The sequence below is a fragment of the Pseudophryne corroboree genome, chromosome 5 (assembly GCF_028390025.1).
Source record: "Pseudophryne corroboree isolate aPseCor3 chromosome 5, aPseCor3.hap2, whole genome shotgun sequence".
In the NCBI taxonomy this organism is placed as follows: domain Eukaryota; kingdom Metazoa; phylum Chordata; class Amphibia; order Anura; family Myobatrachidae; genus Pseudophryne; species Pseudophryne corroboree.
Genome location: NC_086448.1, coordinates 461,687,730 through 461,706,164, shown reverse-complemented (window position 1 = coordinate 461,706,164; position 18,435 = coordinate 461,687,730).

Here is an 18,435-nt window from a genome sequence, read left to right as displayed (position 1 = left end):
TCAAATGATCCACACATTCTCCTGATCATTTTGACACTAAGCATGGTATAATTAACTTGTTCCATTCCAATAATACATATATATCTGATGTTACACTCTATTATATAAATACATTATAATGTCTGGTGCTTGACATGTTTTGTCTATGTGTAATTTATGTGTTGTATGAAATATGTGTTGAATATATCTTTGTGGCTTGTCTTTGTGAATGCGTATGCTACTGTACATCCTGTGCACGCTGCGTGTATGCGCACGAACAGAGACCTCTCTGTTTGGAGTTTGTATGTTCTGTGTATGTAATATTTTTGACTTCGACAGGGGTGTGTAATGCTAGTTGTCAGGGGTGTGTAGTGCTCTTTGCCAGGGGTAATGCTCGTTGTCAGGATTCAGGGGTGTGTAATGCCAGGGGTGTGTAATGCTATTTGCCAGGGGTGTGTAATGCCTGGAGTGTGTGCTAGTTGCCAGGGATGTGTAGTGCTAGGAGTGTGTGCTAGTTGCCAGGGGTGTGTAGTGCCAGGAGTGTGTGCTAGTTGCCAGCTAGTTGCAAGGAGTGTGTACTGTAGTGGTCATTGTCATGGGTGTTGATAATGTCGATTTATATACAGGAACGAAAAGCTATACCTTCTATACACTCTAAACAAACTATAAACCTTAGCCGCTGCGGCCGCTATACTTGGTACACACGCTACGTACTTTTTACACTAATAGCGTACAGAGTCCCGTACGATGTACGGACTCTGTGTACAAATGCCGCGCTGACGGTACAATGCACCCGCAGCGCGTACACACCCAATGAATACGCTTTAAACCTTATACAGCAATGCAATGCGTTACTAATACACCTTTAAACCATAGCGGGGAAAGAAAGACACAACACCGATTTGTAGTTAAATCACTGGGTTCCGACACCACAGCATAATATTGCTGAAAGGGGGTTACAATATATAAATACAATATAAGACAATATAACAGAATAATGGCTACAGTCAATGGTACATACGTGAGTATATTCGCGTGCGCTTCCCGGTCCGGTCCTCCGTAATCTAATAGATAACGTTGTGAATCTTGTGTCAGACCAGGCTGCAGCAGGCTTTATTTATACAATTCTTCCAAAAGCAATACAATGGATACTGTAATCCCTTTGTCCATTGGACACAGGTATGCACTTTTACAGTACAGGAGAGGTCATAGGTCGGTTTGAATTGGTGGGCGATGTCTGTTCTAACTGCTCTTGTGGGTGGTCTCCTCTCGATTCCCGCCGCATACATAAAGTACAGTAAATACAGTTCACATCTATATTCTGCTACTGCACATAACTATCCGTAGGAACATGCAATCTTCCTCAAACCAACACCGGAATGTTACCCTTAAAATACCCTACAGCTGGATACCAAACACCCCCTTATGACCTTGTTCTGTCCCCTCCTATTCTGTAAAGGCGAATCCCCTTGTTCTGAAACCATTTAAACTGTTGTTATTTTTTGGTGTGGTGCAGGGGGACTATGTGTACATTGTGCACTATTTGGATTAAATATGTAATGTGTTTTGATAGCTCTCCATGTGTTCACAAACTCTACCGTAAATACCCATACCACGCGCTGATGCGCACGAACGCGGGAGCGACCATACGCAAATTGCGAATATGTGCACGCACAGCAGAACAAGTACACGTGCGGAGGCCATCTGTGTGTTGTTTGTACGTGATGTGTGTACTGCAATATTTTTCGACTTTGACAGTCCTCCCTTTGGCAGTCACCAATAACTGCCACTCTCTAATCACTAAACAGAAAAATATCTACACAATATCTACAGAAGTTTTGGATGGTCGGGGGAGAGTGGTAGGTAGGAAATGTATGACCTAGTGGGATAGTAAAAAGCATGTATGTATGAATCCATGTCTGAGGGGCATGTATCATCGTACCGTATATGTTCTAAATAAGCTTCGAGGTATTGCGAAGTATACATTAAATCCTTCTCATCCCGTATTAAGGGTCTGTAAATGGGCCAACAAACTCTACCGAGCTCTTTTCGGCTTCTTGTTCCAACAAATGGGGTGCACATTTAGTTGATGATACATGGAGGGGGAACATATGTGAGTGCTAGTATATGTGGATATCACCTGTCGACTATGTGTGCTATTAACTGGAGGTTGTAGAGATGAAGATAAGACACATATCTAAAATACATTCACATAAACATTTACATAAACATTCTTGGGTAGGGCTGATGTCTTTTCCGGATGGGTGTATATGGGCAGAGGGGGAGACAAAAGAAAAACGGGTGAAAGAAACAGGCCATGGAATTCATTTGCAATCCTTATCATAACACTGTCTCTATGGATGGGTCGTAAATTAAATCTGCTGCTATAACAATGCCCTCGCTCCTTAGACTCATCAACTTTGTGCCGTGCTTTCGCCGCGTCAGAATTCGAACACACCTAAATATCAAGCCAATAATTATGACGACTCCCAGGATACAAAGGAGAAACTTCCCTACACTCATAACAACATTTTGAGCCCACTCTCCTAATCCTGAGAACCAATTTCGTGGGTTCAACCATGAGACCCAGCCGGTCAGCTCATTACCCACAGCCGTCAGGGTAAGGTTGTGTCTCCTCCGGAACTCCCACTTCAACTGCAAGATATCTTCCATCTTTTGATCGATAATCTCGGTTGGGTCATCAGTGCTGTTTGTAATATACGTACAGCACTTCACACCATATTGAGTTGCCAAAGTGACACAGTACCCACCCGTCACGGTCGTGATATAATTAAGGACCATCCTGTGCTGGATTAGTTCCTTCTTGTAAGCTTGTAACTCCCTTCCCGTATACCTGAAGGTGTCGTCATACATCTCAGTGATATTATCTATCAAGTTCGCTAGCGCATGGATATACCTATAATTTATAATTCCTCTGGCAGTACGGGTGATGTCTAATGCGAGAAAGAATTGAATCCCGGTGGATTCGTGGATCAAATCAGAGGCTGCGTGCTCTGTCCTATCTATGAGGTGTCTCTTGACGATGTGTTCATAGTGAGTATGAGTATAAGGAGCCTGAGCACTGCGGTGAACCTCTCTCATCTTATGGGTTATGGTCATGACCTCTGGCAGTACTCTCCCAATATAACACAATCCCTCTGAGCTTGGGGCAAGCCACTTGTACGCCTTCCTCCCACATATGAAATAGGCATCATCCGGGAGAACATAGGGGTCAGAATATGACATCACCATATTACAAACTTTCCACGTGAAAAACCCAATCCCTAGTTCTCCCATCTGCTCAGTACAAGTATCGGGCTGGATGATATGAGCACAATACCCTGGCGATACTTTTCCAACCCTCATGGTCTTGCTTCCACGAGTATACCTATACCGAAAATACCTTCCACTGTTGGCTATTTGGCGTACAAGTTCAGAGTCTATGGGTATCCTATCAGCTCTGTGTGAAAAGGTCATTGTCGGGTTATTCCACGTCACTTCCCAAATTCCCGGTTTTCGGTAATTGGAAATATTAAAACACAATAAGGATCTATCTACATGATACTGGTGGAGCTTCAAACTAGGGGGCCTAGAAATATTGAATTTCTTGTCCACCGGTCTCCCACCCCGCAATTCGAGTACCTCATCTATTGCTAAAGGGTATGGTACTAATCCTGACTTGCTCTGACCTTGAGGTACTTGTGAGCACACCCAGCATTCTGTCTGGTTTAAGACCTTACCCACTAGTGAGTGGTAATCACTCAATGGATGACGGTCCATGTCGATGTTAAGGCTGGACTGACATCTCTGGATGCACCCATCCTCGACTATGTTCTCACAATTCCTACAAATGCAATTTTCCTCAGACAATAACCCTTCACAGTGCCTCCGAGCTCCATGACTACCAGAGCGCTTTCTGATACCCGCCTTTGCTCGAGTGATGTGTTGCTCCTGAGATTCTACAAATCCATCCTCGCCATCAGTACCCATTTCAGATCCTTGCTCGACCTCTCTGGGACCCTCACCGTAACAGACTGTCCTGGTCAACAACAGGATTAACAGGAAAACCCGAAACGCAGTCTCTTGGGGTAGATCCATCTTGTTAAGGGAAGAGAAGGGAGACAAGAAGGGGGGGAAAGAGAAGAAGAGAAGGAGGGTAGTGGGAGCTGGAAAAAGAAGAACTGGTGCGACAACCGTCTCTGGTCTTGTTGTTCTCCGCGCTCAGGTGCCGTCTCAACAGTCCTGCCTCTCAGCTTTCCCGGAACAAACACTCTAGTGATACGAGGTTCTCTCCGCTCTGCTCTTTGTCACGAGTTTTCTCCGGGTCAGTGACCTTCTTGCAGTGGGACGAGTGGACCCAAGTCTCTCTTTCGGCAACCTTTAATGCTGTCGTGCTGGTTAGCAAGACTTGGTACGGTCCTTCCCACCTGTCAATGAGGCAACCTGAGCGTAGAAAATTTCGAATCATTACATAATCCCCAGGTTCAATGTCATGACAATTACTGTTCGGTAGGTCAGGAATCACCAGCTTTAGATTTCTATTTTGATTTCTCAGCTGCTGGCTCATCCCAACCAAATATTTCACAGTCACTTCATTTTTGCATTTCAAATCATCCTGGGGGTCTATCATTACATGAGGTTGTCGACCACAAAGAATCTCAAAGGGTGATAGATTAAGGGGGGACCTGGGAGTGGTTCTGATGCTGTACAATTCTAGTGGCAAAGCTTCTGGCCACAACAATCCAGTCTCAGCCATCACTTTGCTCAGCTTGTCCTTAATAGTGCTGTTCATTCTCTCCACCTTCGCACTCGCCTGTGGTCGGTACGGAGTATGCAGCTTGCTATTAATTCCCATCAGTTTGCACATAACCTGAAAGACTTCACCTGTAAAATGGGTACCCCTATTGCTTTCAATTATTCTAGGGATACCATATCTACATACTAATTCCTGCACAATTTTCTTTGCAGTGAACGTAGCAGTATTTGTGGCAGCAGGGAACGCTTCTACCCAATTGGAAAATACATCAATACAGACTAACACACATTTTAAATTCCTACAGGGTGGTAACTGTATGAAATCAATTTGTATTACCTGAAAAGGTCAGTCTGTCGGCGGGATATGGGATGGCTCTGTTGGTATTGACTTTCCAATATTCTTCCTCAAGCAAGTAAAACATGTCATTGCTCTCTTACCTGCATGAGAAGAGAATCCTGGCGCACACCAGTAGGCTCTCACTAGCTTGCACATACCCTCTTTGCCTAGGTGAGTCAGACCGTATGCCGCCTCAGCTAGACCTGGAAGATATGCTCTGGGGGCCACTGGCTTACCGTGTCCACCTGTCCAGAGTCCTGAGGACTCCTGGCCATACCCCTTTGACCTCCAGACCGCCTTTTCCTGTGAGGAACACAAATTTTGCATTTCAATTTATTTTTGTGTGTTGATTATGTTGAATGTCATCAGTGATGTGATGTTCGTTTGTATGGGGGTGCTGGCTGCTGATTTAGCAGCTTCGTCTGCCCGGCTGTTACCAAGTGAAATTGGGTCTTGGTTGTAAGTGTGTGCTTTGCACTTTGCTCTGGTTAGGGCGACCAGCTCAGCAACTTGTGCTGAGTGCGGTGGGCCCAGGGGTTCAGCTTCTATGATACCTCTGTCGTCTACAACTGCGTATCCAGTACACAAGTCTCCCGATACTGTCTGTCTGTGGCAACTACCGTCAGTGTAAAAGGTAAAGTCTACGCCTTCCAGTGGGTTGTCACTGATGTCAGGTCTCGCAGTGAAAGTCTGATTCAGGTATTCCATACAATCATGCGTATCAGTCTCTGCACTAAATCCTCCTTCACCATCATTCTCATCCTCCACCCTTTGTGCCTGTCCAGGCACACTTGGCAAGTAAGTTGCAGGATTTAGTGCGCTGCATCTCTTAATGGTGATGTTTACAGGGGCCATCAGTGATAATTCCCATTTTGTAAACCGTGCCGATGAGACATGTCTGGTTTGGGCGGAGTTTAGTAAGGCTGATACTGCATGAGGTGTATGGATTGTCAAGTTGTGTCCTAACACTACGTCTTCGCTTTTACTTACTAGCAAAGCTATCGCTGCAACACTTCGCAAGCATGTGGGGAGAGACCGCGCTACGGTGTCCAACTGTGCACTGTAGTAAGCTACCGGCCTGCTGGCATCACCATGTCTCTGGGTTAAGACACCTGCCGCGCACCCTGCACTTTATGTACCGTATAATTCAAAGGGCTTCCCATAATCTGGCATACCTAATGCAGGTGCCTGTGATAGGCACTGTTTGAGTCTCTCAAATGCCAGTTCGGACTCATCTGTGTGCGAGATCTGATCTGGTTTGTTCGAAGAGACCATTTCTTGCAAAGGTAAAGCCAGCATGGAGAACCCTGGGATCCAGTTTCGGCAGTACCCACACATTCCAAGGAAAGTGCAGATCTGTTGCTGGGTTTGTGGCAGAGTCATGTCGCAAATCGTCTGTATTCTATCAGCGGTGAGATGTCTAAGTCCTTGAGTCAAGCAATGTCCCAAATATTTTACCCTGGTTCGGCACAACTGCAACTTATCCTTTGAAACCTTGTGTCCTGTATGGGAAAGATGAAACAGAAGCTGTTTCGTGTCTTTCAAGGACAATTCGAGTGAATCAGAACACAACAATAAGTCATCGACATACTGTATTAGCACTGATCCACTCTCAGGTTGAAAGGATTGTAAACAGTCATGCAAAGCCTGGGAGAAAATACTTGGGCTGTCAATGAAACCTTGGGGGAGACGAGTCCAGGTGTACTGTACTCCCCTGTATGTAAATGCAAAGAGGTATTGGCTGTCAGGGTGCAGAGGGACAGAAAAGAAGGCAGAACAGAGGTCAATGACAGTGAAAAATTTTGCAGTAGTGGGAATTTGCATGAGGATGACAGCTGGATTGGGCACTACGGGGAATTGGCTCTCAACTATCTTGTTTATCCCCCTTAGATCCTGCACTAGCCTGTAACCCCTCCCCCCACTCTTTTTCACAAGGAAGATGGGACTATTGGCAGTGCTGGATGTCCTGACTAGTATGCCCTGTTGTAGCAACTGCTCTATGACAGGGGACACTCCTAATTCTACCTCTGGCTTCAGAGGACACTGGGGGATTTTTGGAGCTATCCTACCGTCTTTTACTTGCACTACTACCGGAGCTACATTCGCCATCAATCCAGTGTCTTATCCATCTTTGGTCCAAAGGGAACCTGGTATTTGTGAGATCATTTCCTCTACCTTTGCTGGACATTTGTCTATAACAGCAGAATGCGACATTAGCCTTTGAGGGGTGTCTAATATATCTTGTACTTCCTGAACGTGATTCTCAGGTATATCCAAGAAGACACCCTCAGGAGTACAGTATATGACACACCGCATTTTACACAATAAATTTCTTCCAAGCAGGTTAGTCGGAGCCGCTGCAGCCAGCAAAAAAGAATGCTTGGTTTGCATGGGCCCTATCGTAATCTCTGCAGGTCTACTCAAAGGGTAGTGTTGCACTGTACCTGTTACTCCCATTGCCACAATTGTTTTACCCGTGGTTTTTATACCTACAATCTAATTTAACACTGACCTGGCCGCCCCTGTGTCTACAAGAAAAGGTAATGGTATACCAGCTACATCAACCGTGACCTCAGGTTCACTACCAAGGCTAGCAATCAACTTCACTGGCTGCAGACTACAGGTGTGGCCCAACCCATATTGTGTGATGAGACCCTCCCGCAGCGCATTGGCAGCTACAATATGTGAGGGGGGTAGCTGAGAATTTTCAGAGGTCTGCCAGTCCCTCCTATGTGGGTACCTCCTTGTTTCCCCTGCGTGTGGCTCGTAACTTCTCCTATGCGGTCCCTGATCCCAATTATGTGTATTGTAGTGTGGTTCATATCCTGGTCTAGGGGGTCGGTATACATTATGTGAACCTTTATTCCTACATTCCCTCGAGTAATGTCCTACCTTGTGACAATTATAGCATGTTGCTTCACGTGACTTACCATCAGGGGTCTGGGGTTTCGGCTGATGTCGTTTTGTGGTAAGTGCACCTATACTTACAGTCATCAGTTTTTCCCCCTGTGACTCCCTGTGTTTAACGATGTTCCTATCATGCTCGATAGCGGACTCTCTCAATGCAGCCACTGAGATACCTCTCCAGTTTGGTAGAGAGGTTTGTACCCTTGTCCTCAGTGTGTCCTTCAACCCATCCATTAATACAGAAACGGCTACCTGCCTGTGATGTGCATTGTCCTTAATATCCTCGACCCCAGTGTATCTAGCCATTTCCTGCAGTGCTCGATGGAAATATTCAGATGCCATTTCACCTTCTTTTTGTCTTATGGAAAAGATTTTATTCCATTTGACAACAGTAGGGAAATATACTCCTAATTGCAGATTTATTTGCCGCACATTCTCCTGAGTGTACTCCTCAGTGAGAGGTACCTCTGCGTCTAAGTTACAATCAGTTATGAACTTCGCAGGGTCAATATTGGAGGGTAAACATACCCATAGCACTGTTCGCCAATCTTTGTTTGTGGGTTCGGTGGCGTTACCTAACTCTTTAATGAACCTCTGGCATGCGACTAGATCTTTTCTGGGATCAGGAAATTCTGACATAATTGACCTCAATTCTGTCCGGGACCAGGGACAATGCATGGCAATGTTCCTGACGGGAGTTACTCCCTGAGCGTCAGTCTTCCCATTGGGGACTGTAATCACCTTGACCGGATTTAATTTAATTACATCATTCTGGTTTGATTCTACAATGTGGGGTGCTATTGTCTCTGCATAATGTACGGTACCGTACTTACCTGTGGACACGACCTCACTTATCCCTCCGCTAGCGGGCCTGACTACTGCTCTTGTTGGTTGGGCCGTGCCCACCTGAGTGTCTTGTATGGTGGCTGCTAGAGAGAGTGCCGATATCGTGCTGGGCTCATCTTCCTGCTCGCAGTCCTGGGGAAAATTTAAAATGGGATACAACTGGCAAGGGTTAGCATTAGTACATTTATCAATTACACTATTATCTTGTACCAATGTGCCATTGTCTGTAGTCACTTTCTCCCCCACAATATACGGTGGTGGTGGTGGTGCGGTCGCCATTATTTTCCCGCTAGGTTTGGAACCTGCTGCGCGAGCTGATTCTCTTTGTATATCCCCCTCTTGTTGCCATAAATTTAAACAATCTGTATGTCTAATCCTTTGTTTTCTGGATTTTATTAAACATATCCTTATCCTTAAATTCTGCAATACCTCTGGTTCAAAACTGCTCACTTTAGGGAATGGTACCCTATCTTTGTCAGTCATACGTACCCATTCAGACAAAAAATCTTCAGTGTGTGATCCATATTTACCACACATAACAAACCTCGCTGACCCCTTGGGCCGCGGCACCTCAACCTGAACCCTGGTTAAACGTCCACCGCTTGTGCAATTGGATCCCATCGCGGACTTTTTCCTTATTACGCAATCCCCAATGCACAATACGAATAGACGGTGAAAGTTCTTAAAGCTCTTTCACCCACTCCTTCTCTGCCGGGTACCACGACTCACTCCAAAAATGACCACCGCGTACCCAGTGAGGTCCCTATCTGATTTCTATTCACTGGAAGTGTTTAGGAGTGACTTACCTATTTCCAGTGAATATACACCGTTGGAGATTTTCCTGAGAGAGACCAGCGAAAACTCCCTATACACTTATACACAAATCACACTTCCATATGCTCTATACAGTGCTAATGGTACCACGAATTTACGCAAAGCACGTAAAGGGGTATCCAGTTGCGCTATATATATCGCATCCACAAATGCGCTGTCCAATCGCACAGCATATAGGTACTTGTTACTTATCTGCCGTACGACCACGGGTCGTTGTACAAACTGGGACCCTCAGTCTGGAGCGTAATACCAAAATCCTTTTAACTTCAATACTTCGCAATACAATGCACTATCATGCTTCTTTACAAATCACCTCACGATTTGCATTTTAAACCTTATACTAACGTGAGTCAGCCACCTCACGCGACCAAGTCTCCACTCACTTGATGTACCAAATGACGGGATCCCGAATTCCGGGGTTCAAATTTCACTCACTCCTACGTTCGCTCACTCAGGTATACTTGGTTTTTCTGTACAGAAAATTATCATTCATTCAGATAAGCAGTTTTACTCCCAGAGGCAATACAGTAAATAAGAGTTTTATACTAAATTTTGGAAACTGGGCAATCTTGTTCTATTGTAGCGTGGCTACTGTCCCACCTTTAAACTAAACAAACTATCATGTGGTTTTATTCTGTGCACACAACGCTACGCATGCTTGCGTAATTACACAACTGTGCGTACCTCTGCGCCACGTGTGCGACCTTGCGCCACGTGCACGTTTTTTGTGTACGCTGTCCTCACGTTCCGTACCACGTGTACCAATGTGCGGACGCAATAAAACAACTCACACAATTTCTATAAATGTGAGCAATATTAACTATAATCGCTCACTTAACACGCCACACAGTTTCTTTCTGTATAAACCTTTATAACTAGGCCAGACTGCATTTCTGTTTTACACTTAATTTCTTAATATTTATATTATGAATCTAGCAATCAGTCCTATGGCAACAATGTGAGCGGGTGTACAAAGAGTATGGGTGTACGCTTTTATTGTGTACGTATTTGGCGCCAAAAATAAATTTACAGATTTTAAATAGCTTTTTTTTTCTGTTTACCTTACGAGTTCTACCAGCATCCCTACAAACCATACAGAGAGGACGTCATCTAATCAGAAAATAATAAGAATTTACTTACCGATAATTCTATTTCTCGGAGTCCGTAGTAGATGCTGGGGTTCCTGAAAGGACCATGGGGAATAGCGGCTCCGCAGGAGACAGGGCACAAAAAGTAAAGCTTTACGATCAGGTGGTGTGTACTGGCTCCTCCCCCTATGACCCTCCTCCAAGCCTCAGTTAGGTACTGTGCCCGGACGAGCGTACACAATAAGGAAGGATTTTGAATCCCGGGTAAGACTCATACCAGCCACACCAATCACACTGTACAACCTGTGATCTGAACCCAGTTAACAGTATGATAACAGCGGAGCCTCTGAAAAGATGGCTCACAACAATAATAACCCGATTTTTGTAACTATGTACAAGTAATGCAGACAATCCGCACTTGGGATGGGCGCCCAGTATCCACTACGGACTCCGAGAAATAGAATTATCGGTAAGTAAATTCTTATTTTCTCTATCGTCCTAGTGGATGCTGGGGTTCCTGAAAGGACCATAGGGATAATACCAAAGCTCCCAAACGGGCGGGAGAGTGCGGATGACTCTGCAGCACCGAATGAGAGAACTCCAGGTCCTCCTTAGCCAGGGTATCAAATTTGTAGGATTTTACAAACGTGTTTGCCCCTGACTAAATAACCGCTCGGCAAAGTTGTAAAGCCGAGACCCCTCGGGCAGCCGCCCAAGATGAGCCCACCTTCCTTGTGGAATGGGCATTTACATATTTTGGCTGTGGCAGGCCTGCCACAGAATGTGCAAGCTGAATTGTATTACACATCCAACTAGCAATAGTCTGCTTAGAAGCAAGAGCACCCAGTTTGTTGGGTGCATACAGGATAACAGCAAGTCAGTTTTCCTGACTCCAGCCGTCCTGGAACATATTTTCAGGGCCCTGACAACATCTAGCAACTTGGAGTCCTCCAAGTCCCTAGTAGGTGCAAGGCACCACAATAAGCTGGTTCAGGTGAAACACTGACACCACCTTAGGGAGAGAACTGGGGACGAGTCCGCAGCTCTGCCCTGTCCGAATGGACAAACAGATATGGGCTTTTTTGAGAAAAAACCACCAATTTGACACTCGCCTGGTCCAGGCCAGGGCCAAGAGCATGGTCACTTTTCATGTGAGATGCTTCAAATCCACAGATTTGACTGGTTTTAAACCAATGTGATTTGAGGAATCCCAGAACTACGTTGAGATCCCACAGTGCCACTGGAGGCACAAAAGGGGGTTGTATATGCAATACTCCCTTGACAAACTTCTGGACTTCAGGAACTGAAGCCAATTCTTTCTGGAAGAAAATCGACAGGGCCGAAATTTGAACCTTAATGGACCCCAATTTGCGGCCCATAGACACTCCTGTTTGCAGGAAATGCAGGAAACGACCGAGTTGAAATTTCTTTGTGGGGCCATCCTGGCCTCACACCACGCAACATATCTTCGCCACATGTGGTGATAATGTTGTGCGGTCACCTCCTTTCTGGCTTTGACCAGGGTAGGAATGACCTCTTCCGGAATGCCTTTTTCCCTTAGGATCCGGCGTTCCACCGCCATGCCGACAAACGCAGCTGCGGTAAGTCTTGGAACAGACATGGTACTTGCTGAAGCAAATCCCTTCTTAGCAGCAGAGGCCATAAGACCTCTGTAAGCATCTCTTGAAGTTCCGGGTACCAAGTCCTTCTTGGCCAATCCGGAGCCATGAGTATAGTTCTTACTCCTCTACGTCTTATAATTCTCAGCACCTTAGGTATGAGAAGCAGAGGAGGGAACACATACACCGACTGGTACACCCACGGTGTTACCAGAACGTCCACAGCTATTGCCTGAGGGTCTCTTGACCTGGCGCAATACCTGTCCCGTTTTTTGTTCAGACGGGACGCCATCATGTCCACCTTTGGTATTTCCCAACGGTTTACAATCATGTGGAAAAAACTTCCCGATGAAGTTTCCACTCTCCCGGGTGGAGGTCGTGCCTGCTGAGGAAGTCTGCTTCCCAGTTTCCATTCCCGGGATGAAACACTGCTGACAGTGCTATCACATGATTTTCCGCCCAGCGAAAAGTCCTTGCAGTTTTTGCCATTGCCCTCCTGCTTCTTGTGTCGCCCTGTCTGTTTACGTGGGCGACTGCCGTGATGTTTTTCCCACTGGATCAATACCGGCTGACCTTGAAGCAGAGGTCTTGCTAAGCTTAGAGCATTATAAATTTACCCTTAGCTCCAGTATATTTATGTGGAGAAAAGTCTCCAGACTTGATCACACTCCCTGGAAATTTTTTCCTTGTGTGACTGCTCCCCAGCCTCTCGGGCTGGGCTCCGTGGTCACCAGCATCCAATCCTGAATGCCGAATCTGCGGCCCTCTAGAAGATGAGCACTCTATAACCACCACAGGAGAGACACCCTTGTCCTTGGATATAGGGTTATCCGCTGATGCATCTGAAGATGCGATCCGGACCATTTGTCCAGCAGATCCCACTGAAAAGTTCTTGCGTGAAATCTGCCGAATGGAATTGCTTCGTAGGAAGCCACCATTTTTACCAGGACCCTTGTGCAATGATGCACTGTTTTTAGGAGGTTCCTGACTAGCTCGGATAACTCCCTGGCTTTCTCTTCCGGGAGAAACACCTTTTTCTGGACTGTGTCCAGAATCATCCCTAGGCACAGCAGACGTGTCGTCGGGATCAGCTGCGATTTTGGAATATTTAGAATCCACCCGTGCTGTTGTAGCAGTATCCGAGATAGTGCTACTCCGACCTCCAACTGTTCCCTGGACTATGCCCTTATCAGGAGATCGTCCAAGTAAGGGATAATTAAGACGCCTTTTCTTCGAAGAAGAATCATCATTTCGGCCATTACCTTGGTAAAGACCCGGGGTGCCGTGGACAATCCAAACGGCAGCGTCTGAAACTGATAGTGACAGTTCTGCACCACGAACCTGAGGTACCCTTAGTGAGAAGGGCAAATTTGGGACATAGAGGTAAGCATCCCTGATGTCCCGGGACACTATATAGTCCCCTTCTTCCTGGTTCGTTATCACTGCTCTGAGTGACTCCATCTTGATTTGAACCTTTGTAAGTGTTCAAAATTTTTTTAGAATAAGTCTCACCTAGCCTTCTGGCTTCAGTACCACAATATAGTGTGGAATAATACCCCTTTTCTTGTAGTAGGAGAGGTAATTTAATTATCACCTGCTGGGAATACAGCTTGTGAATTTTTTCCCATACTGCCTCCTTGTCGGAGGGAGACCTTGGTAAAGCAGACTTCAGGAGCCTGCGAAGGGGAAACGTCTCGACATTCCAATCTGTACCCCTGGGATACTACTTGTAGGATCCAGGGGTCCTGTACGGTCTCAGCGCCATGCTGAGAACTTGTCAGAAGCGGTGGAACGCTTCTGTTCCTGGGAATGGGCTGCCTGCTGCAGTCTTCTTCCCTTTCCTCTATCCCTGGGCAGATATGATCTTATAGGGACGAAAGGACTGAGGCTGAAAAGACGGTGTCTTTTTCTGCAGAGATGTGACTTAGGGTAAAAACGGTGGATTTTCCAGCAGTTGCCGTGGCCACCAGGTCCGATGGACCGACCCCAAATAACTCCTCTTCCTTTATACGGCAATACACCTTTGTGCCGTTTGGAATCTGCATCACCTGACCACTGTCGTGTCCATAACATCTTCTGGCAGATATGGACATCGCATTTACTCTTGATGCCAGAGTGCAAATATCCCTCTGTGCATCTCGCATATATAGAAATGCATCCTTTAAATGCTCTATAGTCAATAAAATACTGTCCCTGTCAAGGGTATCAATATTTTTAGTCAGGGAATCCGACCAAGCCACCCCAGCTCTGCACATCCAGGCTGAGGCGATCGCTGGTCGCAGTATAACACCAGTATGTGTGTATATACTTTTTATGATATTTTCCAGCCTCCTGTCAGCTGGTCCTTGAGGACGGCCCTATCTATAGACGGTACTTCCACTTGTTTTGATAAGCGTGTGAGCGCCTTAGCCACCCTAAGGGGTGTTTCCCAACGCGCCCTAACTTCTGGCGGGAAAGGGTATACCGCCCCTAATTTTCTATCGGGGGGAACCCACGCATCATCACACACTTTATTTAATTTATCTGATTCAGGAAAAACTACGGTAGTTTTTTCACATCCCACATAATACCCTCTTTTGTGGTACTTGTAGTATCAGAAATATGTAACACCTCCTTCATTGCCTTTAACGTGTGGCCCTAATAAGGAATACGTTTGTTTATTCACCGTCGACACTGGATTCAGTGTCCCTGTCTGTGTCTGTGTCGACCGACTAAAGTAAACGGGCGTTTTAAAACCCCTGACGGTGTTTTTGAGACGTCTGGACCGGTACTAATTGTTTGTCGGCCGTCTCATGTCGTCAACCGACCTTGCAGCGTGTTGACATTATCACGTAATTCCCTAAATAAGCCATCCATTCCGGTGTCGACTCCCTAGAGAGTGACATCACCATTACAGGCAATTGCTCCGCCTCCTCACCAACATCGTCCTCATACATGTCGACACACACGTACCGACACACAGCACACACACAGGGAATGCTCTGATAGAGGACAGGACCCACTAGCCCTTTGGAGAGACAGAGGGAGAGTTTGCCAGCACACACCAAAAACGCTATAATTATATAGGGACAACCTTATATAAGTGTTTTCCCTTATAGCATCTTTATTATATATTTTTAACGCCAAATTAGTGCCCCCCCTCTCTGTTTTAACCCTGTTTCTGTAGTGCAGTGCAGGGGAGAGCCTGGGAGCCTTCCCTCCAGCCTTTCTGTGAGGGAAAATGGCGCTGTGTGCTGAGGAGATAGGCCCCGCCCCTTTTTCGGCGGCCTCGTCTCCCGCTCTTAACGGATTCTGGCAGGGGTTAAATATCTCCATATAGCCTCCGGAGGCTATATGTGAGGTATTTTTAGCCAAAATAGGTTTTCATTTGCCTCCCAGGGCGCCCCCCTCCCAGCGCCCTGCACCCTCAGTGACTGCCGTGTGAAGTGTGCTGAGAGGAAAATGGCGCACAGCTGCAGTGCTGTGCGCTACCTTTAGAAGACTGAGGAGTCTTCTGCCGCCGATTCTGGACCTCTTCTTACTTCAGCATCTGCAAGGGGGCCGGCGGCAAGGCTCCGGTGACCATCCAGGCTGTACCTGTGATCGTCCCTCTGGAGCTGATGTCCAGTAGCCAAGAAGCCAATCCATCCTGCACGCAGGTGAGTTCACTTCTTCTCCCCTAAGTCCCTCGTTGCAGTGATCCTGTTGCCAGCAGGACTCACTGTAAAATAAAAAACCTAAGCTAAACTTTTCTAAGCAGCTCTTTAGGAGAGCCACCTAGATTGCACCCTTCTCGGCCGGGCACAAAAATCTAACTGAGGCTTGGAGGAGGGTCATAGGGGGAGGAGCCAGTACACACCACCTGATCGTAAAGCTTTACTTTTTGTGCCCTGTCTCCTGCGGAGCCGCTATTCCCCATGGTCCTTTCAGGAACCCCAGCATCCACTAGGACGATAGAGAAAAGTAGGGTTTCTCAGTGCATACACCGACCAAGAAAAGGATACGTAGGATACCTGTCCACCCTTTTGCTGATAGGTTAAGTCTGCTGTGACCTGTTAGGCTGTGGATATGTGGAAAACCGGACGATGCCCCCAATTGATAATGTCGCTGTAGATGTATATACAGGAACGAAAAGCTATACCTTCTATACACTCTAAACACACTATAAACCTTAGCCGCTGTGGCCGCTATACTTGGTACACACGCTACGTACTTTTTACACTAATAGCGTACAGAGTCCCGTTCGATGTACGGACTCTGTGTACAAACGCCGCGCTGATGGTACAATGCACCCGCAGCGCGTACACACCCAATGAATACGCTTTAAACCTTATACAGCAATGCAATGCGTTACTAATACACCTTTAAACCATAGCGGGGAAAGGAAGACACAACACCGATTTGTAGTTAAATCACTGGGTTCCTACACCACAGCGTAATATTGCTGAAAGGGGGTTACAATATATACAATACAATATAAGACAATATAACAGAATAATGGCTACAGTCAATGGTACATACGTGAGTATATTCGCATGCGCTTCCCGGTCCGGTCCTCCGTAATCTAATAGATAACGTTGTGAGTCTTGTGTCAGACCAGGCTGCATCAGGCTTTATTTATACAATTCTTCCAAAAGCAATACAATGGATACTGTAATCCCTTTGTCCATTGGACACAGAAATGCACTTTTACAGTACAGGAGAGGTCATAGGTCGGTTTGAATTGGTGGGCGATGTCTGTTCTAACTGCTCTTGTGGGTGGTCTCCTCTCGAGTCCCGCCGCATACATAATGTACAGTAAATACAGTTCACATCTATATTCTGCTTCTGCACATAACTATCCGCAGGAACAAGTGATCTTCCTCAAACCAACACCGGAATGTTACTCTTAAAATACCCTACAGCTGGATACCAAACACCACCTTATGACCTTGTTCTGTCCCCTCTTATCCTGTAAAGGCGAATCCCCTTGTTCTGAAACCATTTAAACTGTTGTTATTTTCTGGTGTGGTGCAGAGGGACTATGTGTACATTGTGCACTATTTGGATTAAATATGTAATGTGTTTTGATAGCTCTCCATGCGTTCACAAACTCTACCGTAAATACACATACCACGCGCTGATGCACTTGACCGCGGGAGCGACCATACGCAAATTGCGAATATGTGCACGCACAGCAGAACAAGTGCACGCGCGGAGGCCATCTGTGTGTTGTTTGTACGTGATGTGTGTACTGTAATATTTTTCGACTTTGACAGTGTGTACAGTGCCCGTCTGCCAGCATCTCCCCTTCCTCCCCGTCATAGTACTCTGCTTGGGGTGGCGGAGTTTCATGAAATGACACATTGCGTCGTGACGTCATGACGCAAATGCGTCATTCCACGAAACTCCGTCCCCCGAGCAGAGTGCTAATGACAGGGAGGAGGGGGGAGCACCTGGAGCATCAAAAAGTGCCGGAGTAGGCGCTAGTGCAACGGCACGCCTCGCCTGCCGTAAAGAAACAGCACTGCATGATGTGCTTGCCAGAAAGGTTACAGTTTGCCAGCCAGACCCTTTCTTGAAGTGTCCCTAGTTAATAAAACCAGCCTCAAAATACTATACACTATTTATCACTCAAAGGAAAAATATTTCTAGGGAAGAACAGATCTTAGTTTTCTATTTTATAATTACAACAGGAACATTTGTTGTGATTCTTTTTTAAAACTGAAGTGTGGATTGAAGAAAACCCAACAACTTGTGGGACTGATTTCATTCCTGTGTCTGGCTTTAAAATAATATATCCCTTGGGTACTTGTAGCATATTTCAAATGCCTCTCATCTTAATTTGCACCAGTGTAGAGAACCTCACGTGTCTTTGTTTGTCTGCACTACTTGGGCAAATACGTAAAACAGATGTTGTCTGATGTATTCCACCTGAGTTGAAAGGTCAGAGATATTTTACAATTTTTTTTACTATGGGAAATTATATCAACATATATACTTATATTATAAAAAAAAAATACATACATAAAATACTAAAATTTTTAATATCTATACATAAATACCTAAGTACACAACAAAATTAAAGTACAATTACAGGAATTACGGTCTT